Genomic DNA, 23,387 nt, shown 5'->3' with positions numbered 1-23,387 from the left:
CTGTCTACACGGGCAGTGCGCGATTTGAAAGTGGCACTTCTGAATCACTGTGGTGATTATGCTAATGAGGCACTGCATATTCGTTGCATCATCTCATTAACATATCCCAAAGTGTCTCATTAGCATCCCCCTTTCAAAAGTTGGGGGTGCTAGTGTAGAAATAGCCTAAGGACCCTGGAGAGGGAACAGAAGTGGCTGCCCCCTGCTTGGATCCTTTGTTTGATATGTCATGGTGGGAGAGAGGGTGAACTGGAGAAGTGGTCTGTCCACTCTGCCCTTTGTACTCTTGGTTGCAGTTTGAGAAGAAAGGTGTAGGTGCAGACTAAGAGGGTCTTACTAGCTGTGTCTAACAGTCACAGGAGCATGCAGCATATGCACCAGTAGAATATAGACAGCGATTGCACATTTCAGAACTTCAGATACGACAACATAAATAACTTCTTCCACTGGCCGTCAGCAATCTGTTTAACTAGGAAGGGATAGAATAGTACAGCCAGAAGATTCCAAGGCAGTTGGCGATTAGCAGTGTACCCTACGCTGCTGAGAGCTGCTTTCTCGAGGAAACTTCTGGCAGAATATGAAGACTAAGTGCTTAGACAGCAGCAGTGCTGGTTCAAACAAATCAGGAACTCCCTTCTATGCTACTGGCTTCTTTTTCCTGTCTGAGCTGTAAGTTGCAAGAATCTCTCTTCTTATCACCACCTGCACTGCCATCCTTTCTAGTTGTCCTGCCTTGAGGTGCTGGCCATTAGATACTGTAGTGATGCTTCCTGCTTTGACCATAAGTATCATTTTGATGGAAATGAAATTACAACAAAAAACGTTTCCCCCGATAAAATCAGTTGGTTCCTCCCTCTCCTCACCTCTGTTTTTGTGAACCACAGAAGTGGGAACAGTGCTCTAGTTAGGACAGCAGTAAGGGAAAGCCATTGAGGTTTGTCAGTGCCTCCCCTGAAGAGTTCACTGGCACCACAAAGCTATCCTCCATCCCACAGCAGTCTAGGCAGGAACAGGAGAGATTACACTAGCATTTCAGCCTGGCCTGCGTGGCCTATTCAAAAGAGTGCCATACTGGAACCAGGAGACTGGGACACTAATCCTGGCTCTACCAGTGGCCTGACATACAATTTCAGGCAATAGAGAGATAGCTGTGTTAGTCTATATTCTATCAAAACAAAAAAGCAGTGCGGTGGCACTTTAAAGACTAACAAAATTATTTGGTTAGTCTTTAAAATGCTACTGAAACTGCTTTTTTTTTTTTTTAATTTCAGGCAAGTTATTTCACTTTTTCGTGCCTCAGTTTCCTCTGTTGTAACATAAAGCCCGTGCCACTTACTCGGCTCGCTTTGGGAATGGGTTTCAACAGCTCCAGCTAGAAGCTGCTCTAGGCGTTACCGGGCTAGGGGAAGGCTAAACAGAGGAGTCTGACTTTCCACAACCATGTAGGAAAAGGGAGGGAACTCGCGGCTGCACAGGCAGAACGGAGCCTTTGGGGCTCCTGAACTGAAGAAAGAGGCGACACTCAGCCATAGGGAGGGCAGGGGGGCCAAGGCGGCATCCCGGGGCTCCGCCGAGGAGCCTGGCAGAAGGAAGCAGGCGGGGAGGCTGGTTCCCTAACGGGCTGAGTGGGGCGCGGGGCCGGGCCTCTGGGCAACAACAGCAGCAGCAGCAGCAGCAGCGCGGCAGGCAGGGTCCGGGCGGTGGCGCTGCGGCGGAGGCCTAGAGCTCGCGAGCTCGCCCAGTCTCCGCTAGGGAGGGCCCTGAAGCTGAGAGCCGAGCCACGTCCAGGCGGGCCTGAGGTGCAGCCAGTCCCGCGGGCCCCCGCCGCGTTCACCATGGGCACCAGCCCCTAAGCCGCTGCCGGAGAGAGGAGGAGGCCGGGAGAAAGCCGGGTCCCTCACCGGAAAGATGAGGCGGAGACCCAGGGAGCTGAGCAGGCTGAGCTGGGGCTCTTTCCTCGCAGCCGTCAGGACAAGATGGCAGCGGCGAGAAGCTAAGCCCGGCCTGGGAGGCGCCTCCCCGTGACTCACCCGGACATGCCCAGGGTGGCGGCGGCTCGGACACTCGCGCTGCCCGACCTATGAAGGTGAGGGGGGACCCGGCTTCCTCCTCGTCTCTGCCTGGGGTCGCAGCGCCCGCGCCCCAGAGTGCCCCGCTGGGCGTGGGGCCGTGGCAGTGGGGAGTGCGGGCGGGAGAGCGCTCCGGTGCGTCTTGCCCGGTCTCTGGGTAGAGGCGGCCGCGCTGATGCCGGAGGCGCCTCCTGCCGGGGAGCAGGCAAGTTGGGGTGCTGGGAGAGGGGGAGCCGTTGGAGCTACTAAACTTTGGGTCACGAGTTGAGCCCCCCCCGCACCCCCCCAGCGCGCTGTAGGCGATTGTTTTTTTCAGCCGCTGGGGCGGGGGGCAGGCAGTGCCCCACCTCGTACACGCACTGCGCAGCTCCGCGCCTGGCTCGCTCGCCCGGCACTAAAAGTTTGCTCGGGGAGGCGACCCCCCCGCGAAGGAGCTAGTGGTAAACGGGCAGTCTGATCCCACACCGACGAGAGTCCCTTGTTTTCCCGTTCCCCGGCCATGGGCCCTTCCCTCGCTTGCCTCCAGAAGTTTTCCCATTCTCCAGCGCACTCCCCAGTGTTCCCCTCGGATGGGCTTGTTCGACGTGTGTAAAACTAACCCCAGGCTGTGTGTGTGATTGTTGTTGTGATCGAGGAAATGTGATACTACTGCTCCCACCGTTTGCAACTTGTTAGGCCAGCAGGAAGGCGGGGCTGCCGAGCCTCTCTTATTACAGCGGTTATTGCTTCCCTGTGGGACGCAGAGGTACAGTAATTTGCAAATGCAGTTTGGGAAGGAGTCCGTCTGTTTCCATTTGAGAACGGAAAAATAATAGCTTAAAATGGTACGTGGGACTGGTGACAATTCAGCGGAACTCCTTGGGAACTTACGTTGCTGCGGTTTCTTCCCTCCTCTTCTCGCCTGACCATGGTTTAGTAATAAGTGTTAGTTTAGTCCTTGTACGGTATTCTCTGTGTGAAATGTTGCCGTTGTTCCTAGGTGACGATGTATTCATTCTGTCTATTACCAGGAGCTCTTTTAGAGCATGTTGTTTTGTTGTTGTGTTGGCTTTTTTAACAGTTCTCCATATTTATAGCTTGGCTGTTCTGACTTATTTGAAGTTGGAGCTTGATGGAAATTAGAGGATATGCTGCTTTGTACTTTAAACACTTAGCTAGAGACTGACCAAAACTATTTTTTCGGTGTTTCAGATTTTTTTTTTAATCTTGACGTGTCACATAAGCACTTATTTCTAAAGGGGAATTTTAGCTGCTCAGTAGCTTTCCAGGTAGGCTGATGTCTTTTAGTGTTTATAATTTGACTATTTAAAAAGAAACAATTTATTGTTTGAATAAAACTTGGAGCAAACTCCACAGTTGCTTCCCCTGCTCTGCTGGCATGGAGTCATTTCTATACCCCTGCTCTATTTTGGTTTTAGGTGCTGACTGTCTTGGTTTATATTATGAAATGAGCTACTATGTCAGTTAACTTTATAAGATAATTATTAAGTCTTTTTTATATCAAGCCATAAATTAGTACAGGTAGTATTTAAAATTATTTTATAGTTTACTGGCTTTGATATTATATACTAAACCTGGAAATTAATGTATGTGAGTTCCATTTAATTATAAGGTTCTAAGACTTCCAAATTTACTTAACAGATCTTAAATGTCTTTTGAAGACCATTTTAAAATGCATGTTTGATTTGATCACTAGGTTTAAATGTAGGCTAAGTATGTTGTAAGTGTGGGGATAACTGATGTTAAAGCTGCAGTTCACTAGCAACAAGACTTACAGAGTTAAATATAGTTTTGTATTGTCTGAGTATTACTTTCACATACCATCACAGCAGTTGTATTAAGTCTGTTGAAGTGGAGCAGCTGATTTGAGAGCAAAATAAAAATATTGGCTAGTCTCCAGAAGTTTGGTTTATAGAGACCTTTGGCAAATTAACATTGTTACAGGAGGGACTGTGTTTGAAATACACACTGTAACTAAAAACTGTCTTAACTTTAACAAGTATGTCATCCAGCAAACAGTGTAATTAAGCAGCTGAAAAAATAGGTCAGGACTGCATTATGAAGTGGTACCATGAGCTTGCAAATAAGAGTACAACAGTGTGTACACCTTTTGTAGGTGCCTTTAAAGAATGAAAATTGATACGATATTGATGAATGCATTGTCTCAACATATATTAAACCTGCAGATGAGTGTATATGGTTAGCCAGATTTATCTAATGTAGAAAAATTTGCTAGATGAGTAATACTTGTTTGCTATTATAAGTATTGGAAGTTTGAATTGTAATGCAATTTTGCTTTTCATCCATGATGTAATTAGTATTCTGTTGGTAATTTATTTCTTCATAGATTTATTTGGATATAAGTTATTACTGATACTTTTGTGGTATTAATATGATTCTTGGTATTTGCAAACATGTTTAGAATTAGACTCTATCAGTTTGAAATCTGGTTAGCTTAAAAAAAATGAGTGGTTTGAGTTGCTACATCTGCCTAGACCACCTCTGACAATTTCTGTGGTTTCTTATATTTGGATCTCTTCTGCTGCTTTCTTTTGTGAGGGAGACAGATGCAAACAGGAAAACAAAGTGGTATCAAATATACAAAGCAAACAAACTGTAGGAGAGGAATTGTAGTTACAGCAGAAAAGAAAATTTTCAGATAAGTTTTGCTAAACTATTTTAGAGGAACACCATGTGATGACTTGGAGGTGTGTTTTGTTTTTTTTTTTAATTTTATTTTTTATTTTTTTCAAGTATTTAGTGTATGGACTAGATACTGCTCTTATTAAAATCTGCAGGAGTTTTGCCAGTTAGGCCAACAGCAAATGGGTCTGAAAAATCCCGTCCTAGATGCATTGTGTGCCTTAGCACTTGATTCTGCAGGCTCATGTTCCTGAGGTTCCAGCTGTACGTATGAGCTTGTGAATTTGGAGCCTTAATATATTAATGTAGAGAATAAAAAAAGGAAAGTACAGTTTTCATTTTTCTTGCTACCATTGTGTATTTATTTTGACTTCTGAAGGTTTTTTTTTTTTTTTTTTTTTTTTTTCTTTTTTCAAATTGTAAAGTTTGCCTTCACTTGTGGAGTTCTCAGTTGATGAGTCTTTTGTCACGGGTAATGACATGATTGTATCTTCATGGCTAGGCTTTTTTTTTTTCTGAATTTCAGAAGTAATGTCAAATGCAGAAGAAAAGTTTCAACTTCAGAATTCTGGTACAGTTTAACTTTCAGCTCATGTATTGATTAATAATGAACTATTAGTAGCACGTGTGTGTACAAACTCTACAATGGGGGTGCAGTTTTGAATGAAAAATACCATCACGCACAATGTTAAATTGTATAAATGTAGAAGTCCTCTACATTTGAATCTCCATGCTTTGTCAAGCAGTCTACAGGTTATGGTGTGTGTGAGGGAGAGAGAATTAGCACTAAATTGCTTGCAATTTGATTATCAAGCCCTACCAAAGTTGTGGTCCAGTTTGGTCAATTTCACAGTCATAGGATTTTAAAACCATAAATCTCATGATTTCATATATTTAAATTTGCAGTGTCAAGCTGTTGCAATTGTAGTGGTCCTGACCCAAAAAGGAATTGTTGGGGGGTGTGGAATGGATGTAAAATTATTATAGGATGGGCTGCAGTACTTCTACCTTTATTTCTGTTCTGCTGCTGACTTTGTCTTCAGGGCTGGGCATTTGCAGAGCAGTGGCTTTTGGTTGGGAGTCCACTTGAAAGGCAGAGCTGCTACCAGCAACAGGATGGCATGCATAGTGTGATACTGTTACTCTTCTGTGTTGTTGCCTTCAGATTATGCCCTTAGTATGCCTTTTCACTCTGTGGATGCCCTGCTCTGAAAGCTGCACTTCAGAAGTAAAGGGTGGCATGGCATAATATTGCTACCCTTGCACTGTTGCTGGCTGAACCTTGGCCAAGAGGCGCCACTCTCCAGCCCCGCCCCCCCAGCTCTGACAGCAGTGCAGAAGTAAGGTGGGCAATACTGTGACAATCCCCCCCCCCCCCCAAAATAAATTTGTGACCCCCTCCAATCTCTCTCTGGCTCAGGATCCTAACTTTGAGAAGTAAGGGTCTCCCCTGTGAAAACTGTATACAAGGTAAAAGCAACACAAGAGAACATTTTACAGATGGAGACCAGATTTCACAGTGTGCCTTTATACTCCTAGGGCTTATCTACACTTGCCCCCAACTTTGAAGGGGGCATGTTAATCAGGGTGATGGGCAATAACTAATGAAGTGTTGTGGTGAATATGCAGCACTTCATTAGGCTAATTCTCCCCCATGGCATCTTTGAAGCCTCAAACTTAGAAGTGGCAGCATACATGTAGCTGTGGGCACTTCGAAGTGGCTTTACTCCTCAAAATTTGATGCTTCAGAGTTGCTGTGGGGGAGAATTAGCCTAATGAAGTGCTGCATATTCACCACAACACTTCATTAGTAATCTCCCGTCAATCTAATTGACATGCCCCCTTCAAAGTTGGGGGCAAGTGTAGACAAGTCCCTGCAGTAATTGTGCAAAAAATAAGTAGAATATTCTAATGAGGAAACATGGAAAAATAACTATCTTCTTCAGTGATGTACTTCGTGTTGGGATTAATGAAATTCCACCCATATCTCAGTGTTAGGAAAAAGCTTTTAGTCGTCTGTAGCTTTGCAGAGGGCCTTAAGATGAATGTACCGAGAAGCTCTTGTTGTGGCGATCACACCCTTACAAGAGAATTTAAGATTATTGACATAAAGTTAATTTAATGTGTTCTGACGTGCTGTTTCTTCAACTTGCTTTATGAGCCACTTAGATGGATAATGTCGTCTGCAGCAGGTCAGGCTATGCATTTCTGACTGTACTAAATATTAACTCTACTGCAATTTTAAAAATGTGGAAACAGCTGTAGAGTGCAGTTGGTGCTGTAATATTTTTGAAACTTAACTATTTTTATGAGGAAGCAAATGCACTTCTTTCCAAAACTAATTTAAATATAATTTATACTTCTAAAAAACTTTTGTATTGAAATCTAGGAAGATTCACGTAATTAAGGGAGCTTTCACTTACACATGATTTGTGTTACAGGGGTGGGGTATGTGCACTTATGGGGAAGAAGCAATTTAAGATGAACTGGAAAAATGAGAAAATAGGAAGTGTGTTTTTAGTTACTAAAATGAGCCGGTTGCACATGAGACCAAAGTTCAAGAAAACAAGTTGAGAAATGTCTCAGGAAAGAATTTTTGGACAGTTTTAGAGAGCAGATGAGTAAGCCATATATACATAGTAAGAGAATAATTATAATTAAAGTAGTTTTTAGCAATTTAGTATTCCAGTGTATATTACATTAGTTCAGTTTGCAAATCTCTATCTTCAAGCTTTTTCTTGCTGTTTCTGCAAGGGATGTAAGAGAATGAGTAATCTGGTAACCGAATAACCGCCAACATGTCTGTCAGTTATTTTGTTAACTGTGTCTCTCCTCCCCCGCTGCTCTGCATTTGAATGGCTGAGCCCAGCATGCAGGTTGGCTCAGCTCTTATCCCTGCCTCTCCTGCCACTCTGCATTTAAATTTTAAAATCTCTCTCAGCCTTTTAAATGTACCTATTTACTATTACGCTCTAAAACTAGAAGAGAAAAATTATTTTGTTTAAAAAAATAAAATTACTTCTGGAAGGTTTTGTGATGAAATATTTCTGCCTATATTAAATTTAACATTTACTCTGACATCTATGTTGTTGACCACTGATATGGAACATTCTCTAACTTCTTAATTAGAACTATGTATTTCTAGTACACCCAAAATCGTGTGTATATATGTGTTTTTTCTCTCTCTCAAATCCTCTCTAAGCAATTATTTAAAATGACACTGTTGTGATCTCCTTAAATATAGTTGTGATGGGGTTCCCAGAGGAAAACCTGAAGTTTTGGACCACAGAATTCTCTATTCCATCCCAGTATCTGGGGTATCCCTCATACCATGGTGTGGTTGGCAGATTATAAACCTCTGGCAGGTACTTCACTGACAAAAGCAGACACGCACCCAAATGAGCTACATGAATCCTGCTTGTGTAATTTGTCAATCATGAACCAGTAATAGAGGGGCACTAACCAGTTCCCTGCAGCTCCCCAGCCTCATATCCCAGAACTGTATTATCTCGCACTGGTCAGAAGCCTGAACACTGTGTATGTTCATTAGCCAGTCTGTCCCTGCCTTGGTATGAAGAGGAGCAACACTGGCCTTTATAAATTCAGCTGAGATTTCCCAATAAGCTCAACCAAAACAGATAGTTTTAGACAGTGGTTTTTTCGCTAGGAAAAGGGGTGCCAGAATTCAAGTCTGATGATTCCTCATAGGGGTTAGAGTATTCAGTTTTAATGCCCAGGTCCCCATGCTGCTGTGGGACCGTTGGCATCTCTTGCTTCCATCCCCGCGCTCTGTGGGATTGGCGATGAACATTTTTCTGTTGTTCTAATGGAAGAAAGATGATTTCTGGGGCATTCCCTTAGGGAAAAAAAGCCCTGGTTTTAGGTAAATTATGGAAAAAAAATTTAACTTTAGAGAGAGAGGTTTTAAGTGATTAAGTAGCAAACAACAACCACAAAGTTGGTTACCTAAGAAATAAAATAAAATAAAATAAAATTTAAGTTTAATAAACTAAACAGGATTTGAATCAAGCAGTGTCTCACCCTGGCACATGGTATAATTTCTCAGTACAGAGGCTGGGCCTCTCCACCAATTTAGGACCACTCTCTGCAGTTCAAAGACTCTGTTCTCCAAATATGCTTCTAGGTGTTGAGCTAGAGGAGGGGACAAGTGGGGGGTGTTATAGCAAGTCATGATGTCCTTCTTCCTCTTTATAATTTCTTCCAGCTTGCTGAGAAGATCTATCCTTGCGCTGCGGAGGGTTCACCCACACTGAGCAAGACTTCTCCATTGCCTGTAACAGTGGTTCCCAACCTATTCATCAGTGGAGACCACCAATCAGCCCCCCAAATTGTATGCAGACCCACCATCCAAACCAATTATATTTTCTATGATGATTTTTATTTCTCTTAGTTTTTCATGGACTCCCTACAGTACCCTTGGGCTGTGTCTACACGGGCACAAATCTTCGCAATAGCCATATTTCGAAGATTACTAATGAGGCGCTGAATTGAATATTCAGCACCTCATTAGCATTGGGACACTTCCGGCCGTGGTGCTTCAAAAGCGCCGTGTTTGAAAGCGCATGGCTCGGCGTGGCTACATGGGGGTCCTTTTCGAAAGGACACCGCACATTTTGAGATCCCCTTATCCCGTGCACTGATCGGAATAAGGGGATTTCGAAAGGTATGGGTCCTTTCATAAAGGACCCCCGTGTAGCCACGCTGAGCTGTGCACTTTCGAAAGCAGTGCTTCTGAAGCGCCACGGCTGGCAGTGTCCTGATGCTAATGAGGTGCTGAATATTCAATTCAGCACCTCATTAGTAATCTTTGAAATATGGCTATTGCAAAGGTTTGTGCCCATGTAGACGTAGTCTTGCAGACCCCTGGTTGGGAACCACTGGTCTACAACATGCTTTCTCTGAGGAGTCTTCTGGGATGGCTGTTGGGAAAGTGGATTCCTTTTACTGAGCAATCAGCATGTCTGGCTGCTCCATTGTTATGCCTGAAAGTTTCATTGTGAGGTTGTTCAGTAACAAGACTTCATAACTTTGCATACAAAGAAGCACATACAGTCCAACAGGATATTAATGTTCAACAGCTCAAGACATTAAAATGATAGTTCACAAGGCATATTTTATATGAAACATATAATTATATGAGGGTGCTCTATTGGTATATGGAGTGTCAGAGTAGTGTATCAGGTCTTCTCATATACTTATGTAATGCATCCTATCCCATTTCAGGATTTTTGGGGTGGCATAAAAACTATTTTTTGACTTCCCAAAACCTAGGCAGTGAATGGTGGCAGGATCCACAGGCATAAAAATAAATTCTATTTACGTATGTCTGCTGAGATTGAATAACCAGGGATTATTTGGAAGTATGTTGTGGTAATTTTTCCTGGTTTAGTAAATATTTTCCATATTTAATGCTGCCTGAAAAAAAATAAAAGGATTAGAAAAATATTTAAATAAATAAAAACAAGGCTATGCTTTGTATTGCTGTTAAAACTTACTCCACAATTGGGGGATTCACTTTCGTTCCCACACTCTGTCAGTTTCATAGTGTCCAAAAATATTTGGGCATAATAAGATGATATTTAGGTTGCAGTTGGCGCTAAGCAAAACATCCATGTTAATTTTGGCTTTCTTCAAAATAGCAATAAAATGTATGTTGCTAAAATGGATTAGAACAAAATCAGTACTAGAAAGAATTATGTTTTTAGCTTCTTAGTATACAGTGTAATCATATTTTTTTTAAAGAATGCCCTTTTTAAAAGTAAAGGAATGAGTTAGAATGGTTCATAAATGCTAAATTTCTCAGCAATGAGTGACCTTTCAATTACTTGTTGAAAATTAGTGATATTGCTAAATCCTTTCCCATGAAACAATGCTTAATTTAGAATGTGATCTTTTAAAACTGATCACACATGAGTGTCTCATCCACTAAATGTTACCAAAATAAATCCATAGTTTTAGAAAGTATTTTCATGGTATAATATCTCAGCATTTAAACTATTGATGGACCACTGTGGATGATTCCCTGTGTAGTCCTTCTTAACTTTCTTATTAATTTAATGCACGGTTCAACTCATTTTCTGTTATGATATATGTCTTCTACATAGATTGTAGACACATTGGTAGAGAATAAAGAAAATACATGTTTCCATGAATATAACTTAATGGGTACACACACACTCAAGCAGTAATTAGTTATCCAAAATGTATAGTAAAATGTCATTTTCAGAGAATTTTTAGTTCTATGACGCATTCATGGTTTTGGGGTAAATAAGGTATGGAACTTGGTGTTTTATTGACTTTGCCTCATATCGTCACAAGGATTTTTTTTCTTGGTGGCAATATTGTAAAGAACATGAATTGTAAAATGAGTGCTAATTTCATTTTGTACAGTAGTCATTATGAGGGACGATAAAATACTTGCAATTAATGTTGAGGTTCTAATATTAAAAATATTCAAACTAAAATTATAAAACTTTTGTGGTGACAAATAGCTGTGTTGAATCTTTTTATTGTAAAGATGGTTTCTGTTGAGATAAGAATCAGAGAAATGGCTTAAGTCATGATCCCGCAGACTCATGAACATAGGTAGAACTTGCTAGGCCTACAGAGAAATTAGTGATGCTCTGCAGGGGAACAGGAATCTGGAAATATAGGAGCTTAGAGGATCAAGACTTAAAATGAGCATGTATAAAATGCAAAAGGTACAGTAAGGAATTTAACTTTGAAATTTGGTGCACCAAATGCAAATAAAAATGTAAAATTGTATTTGTAGGGCAATTAATACATAACATCAGAATTTTAAATCTAAATGAAAAAAATAGTCCCCATTGTAGGATCATAATAACCATTAGCTGTATAACATCAATAAAAATAGATCAGATAGAGTTCATAATAAAACTGTAATTTTCTGCTTAGATTTAATGATGATTTAATTATTGGGAAATTTTGGGTTACAAATACCTTTATTAGTGTCTTACATAGTCCTGTTCTTTGTAAATTTTTAATCTTCTTGATTAGAATTTAAATTTATTATTAAAGTTGTTATTATTTTAAGCATTGAGCCTGCTTGCTTGCTCAAATGTGTGCCATTGCCCTCTCCCTTCATGTTATGCGTATTTAACTTGAATTCAAACTTTTTCACCTTTCATAGACACACTTGAGAAATCTCTCTTGCAGGGCTTCCTTTTTACCTGAATGAAAAGTCACTACTGCTTCTCTGCATTGGTTGGACAGATTTTCCACCTGTCAGTTTCTCTTGTGTTCATGGACCCTCTTCCACTTTCCCATCATTCTCTGTCTTGCTGTCTTCCATGAAAGAGTTAGCAGGTCTTCCAGACCACTGGCTTGTCCAAATCTTCTGTTTTGTTTTGGTTGAGATTTGAAAAATCATCTCATTATTGACCATATAAGCTCTTTTCTTCAAGTGAAATTCACTCATATAACGAGGACTCACATAAGGTTCTAATCAGTCCTCTGAGAATTTATTTCCCTGCTGTTTTAGGTTAATGAAGGATAATTTTTTTAAAAATAGATCAGGCGGATAGGTCTGCATGTAGGTGTTCAAGCTACTTCTCATGCACTGCTTGTATTGAGTGTAGCATATGCTGATTCGGAGCTGGTGGCAGATGCTTAATTTTTCTCCTTGTGCATACTAGTTTATTGCCATGAAGCAAAAGAGGAAAAATAAGTATGTTCATTTTGCGTTTGTGACTAAGGCTAGAGCCACACTACAGCAGAAGCTCTATCTGCTCAGAGTCTATCTTCTGGGATTTCATTTCATGCATGCATGAAATCATATTCTCAGTGGTCAACGATGACCCCGTACTCCTCATGAGAGGTGAGGAATAAGGAAGATCAAAGGAAGGTTGAAGTTCTGTGGTATAGACAGGCATGGAAGTCAACCACAGATAAATCGATTTTTAGCTACGCAATTCGCATAGCTAAAACTGAGTATTGGTGATCGACTTCTGTGTCTAGTGCAGACATAGCCTGAAGTCTTATTTGAATCATAAGGTTTCATTTCTGACGTGTTAAACTTTGAGTATAATTATACCTTTGTGCTCTCTTGAGTATTGCAGTTGGGATAAATGCCTCTCAGAAAATTTAGGTCACTACAAAGTCGTGCAGATTTCCTTCTCTACATTTTATTAGTTGAACTCTCATATTTAAAAATAATTTTAATGTATTGAGACAATGGACTTTTGACCAATTTCATTTGAACTTACATGGTCAGTAATTTGAAATACAGTAGTCTACTTCAACAAGTAAATGTTTAGTCTTTTCCTATGAACTGAAAATTGCGTGATAGGAATGGCTCAAATCATTTTCTTCACTTAATTGTTTAGAATTTTAATTCCGTTAATAAAGAAGTCTGTCTAAACATTCTATCTAAGTATCTTAAAGGGCTGTACAACTATGAAGTGCTGTAATACCCCTCCAAGATGGGAAATAATTAGTATAAAGTACTTGCTTAACTAATGGGGAAACTGAGGTTGCATCTGGTCAATTTCCTCATATCGAGTCTGTTGCAAAGTTAGGAACAGAAACCAAATTTCCTTATTTCCATTCCATGCCTTGTCCTGATTTTTGGTCAGTTTTTGCCTTCTGATTCTTATAATTTTATATTGAGATAAGTGCATATATCATCTGTCCACTCCTATTCTTAAGCTTCAGTTGGTCACTAAGATATTAGTATTGTACAGTAAAGTCTTTAATATCCAGCATTCTATCATCCAGAACTCTCAAATAACCAGCATCTTAACCATAAATAAATTTTAGTTACATTTTTCTGTAAGTACCGTTCGTGAAAGTAAATACAGTGTAAGTTGACAGCGTACAATATGATGGGTTGATAAAATATTCTGCATACATTTTTGTTTGTTTCTCAATATCTCATCTTGTTTTTCTTTAGTGTTATGCAGTGCTAGGTATTCTCTATTATCCAGAATGTTTGACTATCCGGCAACCTCCCAGTCCCAGGGCTGCCAGATATGAAAGAATTTACTGTATATCTGTGTGAACCAGTACTTCTCACTTCAACATGAAGTCACATGCCACCTCCTTTCATTCTAGGCTTACCTCCTTATAATCTCCCAGTCAGTTCTTTCTGTGAATGAGCTTTCTTTAGGAGCTTTATCTTTTCACCTGCTGTTCTGGCTCTTTTACCTGCTCAGCAGTTATCCTGATTATTTTTTTTTATGTCTCTCCCTACATTCCAGTCAGGTAGGTGTGTACACGTTTAAAGTATTTTCTGATCCTGGAGCTCTTTCAGGCTGTTCTGGTCCAGCACTACTAAGAGTATCTTAGTATGGCCTCCAAGGACTTTAGGTTTTTAGTCCAGGCCTTTGATTTGACTCCAGATATTTATTTGCCCTTGTTTTTGAAGTTCAAAGCTCTTCTAAGGGATTATGGAAAAGATAGGGTTGGAAGAATGACACTATGGAGGCAGATTGCCCTGGGATAGGATCTTTTGTGTAGTTTATCATTCAGCTGTGGAAATGGAAGGTCTAATATAGTCCATTCGTCTGACGTTGTCTCAGGAATGGGTGGAAGAATCCTTTCTTTCATGAGTGTGGTGAAAATCACTTTTATGTATCTGTTCTTTCAGTTTGTGGATAAAAGCTGCATAATTTTATTAGCGTAAAAAGTTAAAGTACTCTACAAGTAAAAGGGAACACATAAAATAGCTTTTAGTCATTTGAATAACACCATTATTCTGAAAAACCAGAGAGCTTGGATGCAGCTGAGAATGTGTCTAGGAGCCTACTATTTCTTCAACTTAAAAGTATACTTTTATATTGCACTGTGGCTGGTGCTACTCCAGCTCAGTACTGTGTGTTATTTTTTGTCTTCCCCACTTGCGTTACCCTCTGGCCTTACCAGGTCAACACATCTGGGAGAGAGCTCATGTATTCATACCCCTTGACCAAGATTGAGAGGATGCTGTAATTTCTGGGAAGTGTTTACTCTTCAGTATTTTTCCTTGCAGATTACAAATTTCTTTTCTCTTTGGAGATCTCTGCATGAAATTACCCACACAATAATGATCTTAAAAATAAGATTGAATAGGATTAAATTGAATAAAAACACAAAAATGGATTTTTTAAATGGAACTTTTACATATCTATCTGAATTTACATCTTCCATAAGGTAGATGTGAAGAAGGCATTTGTAAGGTAGTCAGTGAGAGAAAAGTGAATAATTTGCATATCTTGAAAGCAATCTGCTGTCTGTCACCTTATTGGTCAGGCTGCCATGAGTGTCTGAAGTCCCGAGACAAATGGAAATGACTTTAACAAGGGCTACCTTACTAGTTTGGTATTTTATACTGTGTTTTTTAAAAATATAATGTAACCATAAAATGTGTGTATTCTGTGGTAATTGAAACCTTGTATTTGTTAGCAAATGTAGTATCTGGCCACACCATCTCGTATCTGAGTATTATTGTAACTATATATTGAGTACCTGTTTATACTTAAGGCAGTTCTAAAACATATTCAAGCATAGTTTTCAGCAGTATAAGCTTTTTTTTTTTTTTCTGGGATGGGGAAATCCCATGTCATTTAGAAGTTAATAACTCGTATAGTGAAACTTGGAACAGTGCATGCTTTCCAAGGTTGTCATAAAGACTGCCACGTTTGCCATGCTTTCACATCTTTCCAAGCCTTTTTGGAAGATCACAAAAATAATTGTAATGGACTTGGGGATCCTCTGAGCTTGTCCACTGCAACTAGTACAGATGTTGACAATATAATATATTCCATTTCACGATGTAAGAACATAAGAATGGCCATACTGGGTCAGACCAAAGGTCCATCAAGCCCAGCATCCCATCTGCCGACGGTGGCCAATGCCAGGTGCCCCAGAGAAGGAGAACAGAAGACAAGTGATTTATCTCCTGCCATCCATCTCCTGCCCTTGTTATGAAGGCTAGGGCACCATACTTTATCCCTGGCTAATAGCCATTTATGGACCTGACCTGCAAAAATTTATCAAGCTCTTTTTTAAACCCTAATAGAGTCCTGGCCTTCACAGCCTCCTCGGGCAAGGAGTTCCACAGGTTGACTGTGCGCTGTGTGAAGAAAAATTTCCTTTTATTAGTTTTGAACCTACTACCCATCAATTTCATTTGGTGTCCCCTAGTTCTTGTATTATGGGAAAAGGTAAATAATTTTTCTATATTCACTTTCTCCACACCATTCATGATTTTATATACCTCTGTCATATCGCCCCTCAATCGCCTTTTTTCCAAACTGAAAAGTCCCAGTCTCTCTAGCCTCTCCCCATATGGGACCCTTTCCAAGCCCCTAATCATCTTAGTCGCCCTTTTCTGAACCTTTTCTAATGCCAATATATCTTTTTTGAGGTGAGGAGACCACATCTGCACGCAGTACTCGAGATGTGGGCGTACCATAGTTTTATATAGGGGAAGTATGATATCTTTTGTCTTATTATCGATCCCTTTTTTAATAATTCCTAACATCCTATTTGCCTTACTAACTGCCGCTGCACACTGCGTGGATGTCTTCAGAGAACTATCCACTATAACTCCAAGATCCCTTTCCTGATCTGTCATAGCTAAATTTGACCCCATCATGTAGTACGTGTAATTTGGGTTATTTTTTCCAACATGCATTACCTTACACTTACCCACATTAAATTTCATTTGCCATTTTGCTGCCCAATCACTCAGTTTGCTGAGATCTTTTTGTAGTTCTTCACAATCCCTTTTGCTTTTGACTGTCCTGAACAACTTGGTGTCATCTGCAAACTTTGCCACCTCACTGCTTACCTCATTTTCTAGATCATTGATGAACAAGTTGAACAGGATCGGTCCCAGGACTGAGCCCTGGGGAACACCACTGGTTACCCCCCTCCATTGTGAAAATTTACCATTTATTCCAACCCTTTGTTTTCTGTCTTTTAACCAATTCCCGATCCATGAAAGGACCTTTCCTCCTATCCCATGACCACCTAATTTACATAAAAGCCTTTGGTGTGGGACCGTGTCAAAGGCTTTCTGGAAATCTAGGTATATTATGTCCACTGGGTGCCCCTTGTCCGCATGTTTATTAACCCCTTCAAAGAATTCTAATAGATTAGACAGACACGACTTCCCTCTGCAGAAACCATGCTGACTTTTGCCCAACAATTCGTGCTCTTCTATGTGCCTTGCAATTTTACTCTTTACTAGTGTTTCTACTAATTTACCTGGTACTGATGTTAAACTTATCGGTCTATAATTGCCAGGATCTCCTCTAGAGCCTTTTTTAAATATTGGTGTTATATTGGCCGTCTTCCAGTCATTTGGTACCAAAGTGGATTTAAAGGATAGGTTACAAACCACTGTTAATAACTCCGCAATTTCACATTTGAGTTCTTTCAGAACCCTTGGGTGAATGCCATCTGGTCCTGGAGACTTGTTACTATTCAGCTTATCAATTAATTCCAAAACCTCCTCTAATGTCACTTCAATCTGAGTGAGTTCCTCAGATTTGTCGCCTAAAAAGGCTGGCTCAGATTTAGGAACCTCTGTAACATCTTCAGCCGTGAAGACTGAAGCAAAGAAATCATTTAATCGCTCCGCAATGGCACTGTCTTCCTTGATCGCTCCTTTTATATCTTTATCATCCAAGGGCCCCACTGCTTTTTTAGCAGGCTTCCTGCTTCTAATGTATTTAAAAAACATTTTACTATTGTTTTTTGAATTTTTGGCTAGCTGTTCCTCAAACTCTTTTTTGGCTTTTCTTACTACATTATGACAGTTAATTTGGGAGTGTTTATGTTCCTTTCTATTTTCCTCACTAGGATTTGACTTCCACTTTTTAAAAGCTGCCCTTTTCTCTCTCACTGCCTTTTTAACATGGCTGTTTAGCCATGGTGGTTCTTTGTTAGGTCTCTTACTGTGTTTTTTTATTTGGGGTATACATTTAAGTTGGGCCTCTAGTATGGTGTCTTTAAACAGTTTCCATGCAGCTTCCAGGGATTTTAGTTTAATTACTCTACCTTTTAGTAAAAAGTAAAAAGTAAAAAGTTTGAAAGTTGGATATGAAGTTTCTGTAGAATTTTAAACTTGGTGTGGGGTAAAAACTGAGTACTATTTTACATTTTGTTTTTTCCTCTGTTAATTTGTAAACCTGGGAAGAATTCCTCTTGTGCTTCTGGACAGAACACATGTGACTGTCCCAGTTGATTAGCGCCAAAACATAGTCTACATGCTCTTAATATGATCAAAATTCACTTTTTTCCTGTGGCTTGCCTATTTATTTGTAGAATGGCCAGTCTGAGGGCTTGTCTATACTCTTATTTTGTTTGTTTACTTTAGAAAACTCCCTTTTTCCTGGAAAACATCTTAAAGCATTCACACAGCCAAGCAGGATGGTTTGAGATAAGAGGGCTTTTCCCTTGAAATAATTTCTCCAGCTCTGTGAATGACTTTTCCCAAACCCTTCGCCCTTTCAGGGTTGAAAAGGAACATGTGGACAAAGCACAGCTGCTACTGGGTCATGTGAAGTGTTCTACTGTGATGCTATGGCTGTGAACTGTGGCTGTAAATGTTCCCTTTTGCACAAGTGTGTCTGTGTGAATGTGATTTCCAACATTACTTATTTAGACAGTAATGCTGAAACAAACCCTGCAGTGTAGACACAGCTTAAGTCTCTTCTCTAAGTTTGACTGCTCACATCTCTGCTTCACTCTCAAAATCCTTATGTTGGGGAGATGCAGTTCTGAACCCTGCTCTTTCATTTTATTTTCTTCAGTTAGAGGCCTCTCCCCACACTTGTTTCTGGCAGGTGTTATGGGACGGGGCATATGTTAGCTCCTGTTTCCAGGAGAGATCATTAGATGCTTTCTGCTTAGCTCCAGCTTGGACATGTCCTAACTTATTACATCTGAGGCTGAACCATGGAAATTAATCCAATTTGTGCATGCCAGTGCCACAAGCAAGATCTTTGTGCTGGAATATAGGTAGGATTCTTTTCCCTTAGCAGTGGAGGAAGATGATACGAACCTGAGAGGTCAGAGATGAATAAGACCTACAGACAGGAGGAAGAACAATAAACACAGGAGGAAAGGGGCAGGCTGAGAACAGAAGTACAGTGTAAACTTTCATATCCAGCAGCCTTGAGATCGGGAGGTTGCCAGATATTCTGGATAATAGAGAGGTATAGCTAGTAATGCGTAACGTGAAAGAAAAACCAGATTAGGTATTGAGAAACAGCAAAAATGTATGCAGAGTACTTTATTTACCAACGCCAGTAATATTGTACACTGTCAACTTGTACTTCGTTTGCTGTATTTATTTGTATTTACTTTCACTATACTGTCCTTACGGAAAACGTAACTAAAATTTACTTAGAATGCCAGAGATGAAACAGTTTATCATAGTTCCATTGGTTTAGTGACAATTAATGAGAACTGTTGGATTTGAGAATGATGTAGAAGAACAAAATCAGTTTCTATACTAGTCTGAAACCCTGGATGACTGATGAGGGAATCCGTGCAAGGAAAGTGGGGGTGGGGGTGGGGTGCCAAAAAGGGTGGGTGATTGTTTAAATAATGGGAGGGAAGAGAGAAATGTGGAAAGACTCAATGAAACTCCTCTACAAAGAGAATAAAAATGGACACTAACTCCACGTCAGAGGAACTGAATTTGAGTGTTAGAGAAAAAACAAAACAATTGGCTTGTACAGTAGTCTCAACTCGTGTGTCCACATGAAGATGAGTCTTGAGTTCTATATGAGGCTGACATACTTTTTTACTAACAGCATTGTAGACCTTGCCTTTCCACAAGTGCACACGTAAGGCCTTCTTGCTTAGACACTGAACCAAATTCTTTTTTACCATATTCTATTTCCTCTCTTGGTTGTGGTTCAAGATCTCAAGCAGTGCTACTGTTTTCAAAGAGACTTGTTCCCAGACTTGTATGCTGACTGACACTACCTTTCCTTGATTTCTAAAAAAAAAAAATTTGAATAACAAAGGTAGTGGTTGACGTATTTCGGAGTGCTTAATGGCTCCCACTTTAGTTTCTCAGTGCTGACTGATTTAAATTTCCAAGTGAAAAACCTCAATTTCAATTATCAATTTTAGTCAACTTTTGTGGGAAAAAATAGTTATTTATTATACTATTTTCGGACTGATATTTTGTATTGATTGCATTACACATTCCCGGAGGTATAACAAGAAGTCCAGTACCTTATTTACAGTTCAATCTTTGCAATATCTTTTTAAGTTATATGAAACTATGTAACAGTGAGTCATACTGATATGTTCAGTCTGTATTCTCCAGATGCTTTGGCTGCAGTATAGCTACAAAGTTGCACAAACTTTGGAATTCAAAATGAAATATGAAATATTCTAGCATGCATATGAGAGGTTAACAACTAAACTCAAGAAAATAAGTTAGTAAACTTTATACCGAGTGTTTTTTAAGTATGCACACTGGCATACAGGGAATACTGAGAATTTTAGTAATTATAATGGATTAGGAAAGAAGTTGACAAAGGCACGGCTCAGGCCCCACTACTACAAACATTTATGAATGTGTTTTTTAGACTGGGTCCAAAAATACATTTAAAATGTTAGATCTAGCATAATTTCACCCATACATTTATTTCTTGGAACAATTCCTCTGCTGTTATTGAAAGAGTCTTGGAACTGGTAGCATCTGCAAAACCATACAGTAGCACTGAATTGCTATTAAAACCTGGTACACTGTTACTTGGACTGCTGAAAAGTACACTTACTTCATGGCTTTGGAGTTATTTAGGCCGAAAAAGATGTGAGACGGGTTTCTTGTGATCGACATGCAGTCCCTTGCTTTGGATGGCTTAATCAAGAAAAGGTGTCACAGGTGAAGGATACTGTCTCCATGTATTTGGGAGGAGGGTTTACAGGGGTGCCTTCACACTAGTATGTTGGTGGCAAAAGTCAAAAGCAAACTCAGAAGTCAAAAAGTTGATATTAATAGCCTCAAATGAAGAGATGAGCAAAAATTCTCATATTTGGTAAGTGGCTATTGGCCATTGTCTTTTACTATATCAATGGAAGGAAGTTTGGGGTTTGGGATGGAGTTTTGGTGCAGAAGGGAGCTTGGGTAAGGGATATGGGTGCAGGAGAGAGTGCAGGGCCTGGATGCAGGAAAAGGTTGTTGTCTGTGGCAGAAGGTCAGGGTGTAGGAGGGGGTGCCAGGTACAGGCTCAGGCTGGGAGGTACTTACCTATAGGAGGCTCCTGGCTGGGGCCCAACAGGGCACTTAGGCAGGGAGCCTCTGTCTCAGCTCTACTTGCTGATCAAAACTTCTGGCTGCTGGGTCAAGCATGTCTCTGTATGTCCCTGGATGGGGGAGGGAGAGAGGAGCAGCAAGTCTTGTGCAACCTGAGCCTGCAAGCATTGCAACCCATTGGGGTTTCTGACCAACAGGAGGTGTGAGGATGGTGCTGGAGATGCAGGCAGCCTGCAGAGGCCCACTGCCCTCCTCCTGACAAGGGTGTACACGTGCAGAGATGTGGCTGCCCCGGGTACCGGCCACCTCGAGCAGTGTGTGGAGTCATGGTGAGCAGGCAGTTAGTCTGAGCACACTGCTGGACTCAGAATCATGGTGGGCTGGATCCAAATATTTGGCAGGACTGATTTTTTTCCCCTGCTTATATGTCTGGAACATGGCTGCACCTATCAATCTGTAAGTCTGGTCATTGCAGGCTGGAAGAGGTTTTCCTACTGCTATGTCGTCTTGGTAGATAGAGTATTAGATAGAGTGTTAGAGCCATGGTGTAGGAGGAGCTGTAGAAAGTCATACTAGTCTTTCAAAAGGACACTCCCAGACTTAGAGAGAAGCTGATGTATTGGTGCACAAAGTTTTGTGTGAATATTTTTAAGATACGCCCAATGGTCAACTTCACTCTTCTGAGCTAACCCTGACATTTTCTTAGTAAATCATTGGTAGCTATTTCAGCCTATCACAAATGCATCAGATGTATCAGATTTGCAATTCCTTATATCGTTTTTTGTGTGGAGTTTGCTGCATTAAACATTTAAAAAAATCCTCAGGTATCCAAAAGTATTAAATGCTTTTTGAGCCAGTTTAAGAGCTCAAGTTTTGCACTCCTTTTTTTTTTTTTTTTTTTTTTTGGTAAAAACATTGTTTTGAGTCCTCAGTGTACTAGTGTCCATAAGATTAAGGTGATGCTGCAGACATGTTTTGAAGGGCCGTTTTTTTTCGCTGAGCTAGTTTGATGCAGGTTGAACCTCTTCAATACAGAACTGTCTCATCCAGCAAACTCTATAATCTGGCATGATTTTAGTTAGCCAGACAACCATTTATCATGGGTGTGGCCATACTTCTTGTGGTCTCACAAAGTTTGTTTACAGCCTCCCATTCTGTCTCTGCTTTCTGTGCTGTTATTTAGCTGTAATATACCTCTAAATGTTTTCTAAGAGCTCAGTAAGCAGTGGACATGTTGCTACTTGACAATATTGACCTCTCTTGTCCAGCACAGGTGAGTGAGTAGACTGAAGTGTACTAGACTGAAGACAAGTGGCAAGGATGATTTTATGTCCGCTTAATACTCCTGGACTGATTTCCTGTTGCAGTTTATAGCAGTTCATGGTGCTTAGAATTGTGTGCTGGGTGTCAGTGTTGCCCATAGGGACCAGGGCAACAGAGATTTGTCAAGTGTTTGTAGTGCCCTAGATACACATGCTGCAGCCCAACACAGGGAATGTATGCGTGTCGCAATGGGAGCTGTAGATTATCCAAAGATTCCAATAAGTTAGCTATGTTCCCATGTTCCACTATGGGAATCGTCTACTGGCTAGATCTTTGCCTTAATATAGCAAAAAAAAAAAAAAAATTGCCCTTCACTTCTACTGAAATTGACAATGAATTTGCATCTTACAAAGCTAATTGCCATTCAGTAGGTTTCCTTCCATCAGTACGCCTCTGTTCCACAAGCTTAATGTGACGAGGTTTGTAGGTTTCTATCTGGAATGTGCTAGAGCCCATAGAATGTCCCCTCCCACCCATCCTTACTCTCTTACACTTCATTCCACTGCAGTAGTTTCTGCTATTAATCAGAGATCCTTGTCTAAATGACTACCTGGCCCTGTGTCTGTTGCAGTTTGACAGGTCTCTAACTTGAAGGTCACGTCAAGGCTCATTCCATTCAGGACAGAACAGCATGGTTGGCTACTTTGAGGTCTGTTTCTCTCAAGGAGATTAACAAAGCTGCTGCATGGTAGTATATGTACATGTGTATAAAGCCTTATTGCTTGGATTAGTAATCAAAGCACAAATCTAGGTTTGATATCTGCATTACAGAACATATTCCCCATTGAGGGGTGCTCATGTTAATTTAATACCAAATATTGGATGTGGGGAGTGGGTGCATATTGAGAAGTGTGACAGTAGAGAAATGGAGCTGAGTTATATGAGAGCATGAATGAATTTAGAAGCGGGGATGTACTGGGGATCTACATTGGGAGAAGCAGAGCAGAGAGGAGCTTTGTCCTTAGGAAGTTGAGGTGGTTCACTAAAGGGCTCTGCTGGTGCAATGAACTGGAGTGGAATACTACTTCATCATGAGGCTTCCCAGGCTGTTCATACCTTAAGCATTACCCTCCATCCATTTCGCATTCCTGCTCAAGTCCCTA

General features: G+C 40.6%; 1 protein-coding gene across 4 annotated transcripts in view; it reads left to right on the top strand.

Moving 5' to 3' along the window:
• Window positions 1-1,322: 1,322 nt before the first annotated feature.
• The window catches only part of HIPK3 (homeodomain interacting protein kinase 3), a 122,703-nt gene continuing 100,638 nt past the window's right edge, over window positions 1,323-23,387 (top strand). Inside the window, exon 1 of one of the 4 annotated variants that reach the window (XM_074997624.1) lies at window positions 1,323-2,086. The gene's annotated coding sequence lies outside the window, so the exon portion shown is untranslated. Of the gene's footprint in view, window positions 2,087-2,804; window positions 2,894-23,387 lie in introns of those variants that run through there. The other 3 variants (XM_074997626.1, XM_074997623.1, XM_074997625.1) reach the window with 3 other exon arrangements.

This window comes from Carettochelys insculpta, chromosome 6 (genome assembly GCF_033958435.1).
Source record: "Carettochelys insculpta isolate YL-2023 chromosome 6, ASM3395843v1, whole genome shotgun sequence".
In the NCBI taxonomy this organism is placed as follows: Eukaryota; Metazoa; Chordata; order Testudines; family Carettochelyidae; genus Carettochelys; species Carettochelys insculpta.
This window is presented reverse-complemented; position numbering and strand designations above follow the sequence as displayed.